The 1937-nt window shown below is 38.3% G+C and overlaps 1 protein-coding gene across 1 annotated transcript in view; it reads left to right on the top strand.

Annotated features, from left to right (window-relative positions):
* KIF13B (kinesin family member 13B) overlaps positions 1 to 1937 on the top strand; it is a 115484-nt gene that overhangs the window by 74372 nt on the left and 39175 nt on the right. The gene's annotated exons all lie outside the window — the stretch shown is intronic.

Genomic DNA, 1937 nt, shown 5'->3' with positions numbered 1-1937 from the left:
CTGATGGAGGAATCGATATTATCTGTTGGCATTGGCTGCGTTCAAATAAAACATGTCAAGTCACAAAAGGTACCTGAAAATTATCAGGTAAGAGTCTTGAGTATTTCCTGTTAGCTATGACTATTTCCAAGACATGTAAAAACATAAAGTGATATCCTAAGGCAGTTAAACTTGGAGACAACTCCATTTATTTCAAGTTTTAGTTTGATTTGGGGTGATATTTTTTTAACCTATTTCTTAAAAATATAAAGCGATGTCAGGAAGAATTGTCAGAATTGTTTTGATGGTGGTTTTAGGGATTACTGAGGATAGTTTAAATCTAAACCTCCATCAGAAAGTGTTGTAGAAGATCTTCCTCTTAATCAAAAATAATTTTCTGTGGCAAAAATAATATTTGTGAAACTACCTTCTGTGTCTCTTCTGTTTTTTTTTTCCTATCCTTAAAAGCAGCAGAGCCTTAACACCATTCAAAGAAGAAAACACCAAAGTTCCTCAAATTCATAAAGAGTTTGTGCAGTAGATTTTTACTTCAAATATTAGATACGGCAGCAATTCTAAGTATTCAAATTAAAATAAATCAATGGAACATATATTCAAATAGTGTTGAACTACACACATCAGAATTATGAGCCAGTTGTTGGCCCATAGTATATGTTGGCCAGTTGTTTTACCACCTCAGAAGCGCCGCATCTCATCTTAAATTGCAAGTAATATGAATCTGGTCTTTTTGAGATGCTTCTATCAGTTTCTAGGGCAGTTTGATTTTTTTTTTAAATTTTTTTTTCTCCTCAACAGCTAAATTAAAATTTAGTCACTCTGAGTTAGCAAGCCAAAATCTGGTGCAACAGAACAAGCAAGTCTCTCGATTTCCTTGATTAGCTGCCCTGCTTGAGACAAGGCCAACTAAACGTCAGGTAGTTTTTGGGACATCTCCCAGCTTTCAATAATGTTTACCCTGTTGACAGAATATGATTCAGTGAGTGTCTGCTCCCCTTTTTTGCTTAATCAGTATTGTTTTTCCCTTTGTGAGCTGTGAAGCAGTTGGGTTTCTGTTGTCTCCTAACACCAGCAATCCCTTGTCCCTCGTGTGTCAGGAGCACAAACAGGAGAATTTTTTCCACCTTTGCAGAGATCCTGCTTTTCAGCAGCATCCTAGGCAGATTATTGCTTTTATTCCCCATTGTGCTCCTGCTAGTGACTCTGCCTGCAGGCTTTCTAGCTGTCCTTCTGTCACAGCAGTCCCTGATACCCACAGCCTACAAAGCAAGTAAGCTGGAGTTTCTCTCCTACTGCTGAACAGAACAAGTTTCTTAAGAGGCTTCTGAGACACAGTGATTGATTCTTGCAAATTTTACTTGAAAGCTATTACACACCCACAATATACACATGCCCCTTTTAGCCTGTTTCCTTAAGGGGATAAGTCCCAGGTGAGCATCTTGTCTGTCTCACCCTGTTTCTTCCCCAGTGAATTTCTCATCTCCTGACCAGTGTCAACTGCGTCCAACAGAGCTGACAATCCACAAAAATACTACATTACTTCAAAAAGAAAGACTTAAGCTCCGCTTGAGAGAGAGACTAGCGAGTTGTGTCTGACACTGATAACCCACCTGGGAAAGGGCTATTGAAAACCATGTTTTGTTAGTCCTGTTGCTTACAATAGCCTTCTGACTTGACCAACTGGATTTTTTAGTCCCCTTATTAGCATTTCTTTATCTTGAGTAAATCGGTATCTGCGGAATGTCAAAGATTTTTCTAAAGACCTTGAACTAAGAAAAATGCCTCTTCTATATGGCTTTTTAATTTTATCTTGGCTACGTTTTGGCTTTCATTATTAAGATACAAAAGTAGGCTCCAGTGGCTTCTTATTACTTAAATAGATATGTAATAACTCGGTGAGGATTGGAGCCCTCCCTGCTTTTCAGTTCACTGTGCAGGAG

This window comes from Athene cunicularia, assembly GCF_003259725.1.
Source record: "Athene cunicularia isolate RWA chromosome 3 unlocalized genomic scaffold, athCun1 chr3_part1, whole genome shotgun sequence".
NCBI lineage: Eukaryota > Metazoa > Chordata > Aves > Strigiformes > Strigidae > Athene > Athene cunicularia.
Note: the sequence above shows the minus strand (reverse complement) of the source record. Positions and strands in the feature narration are given on the sequence as shown.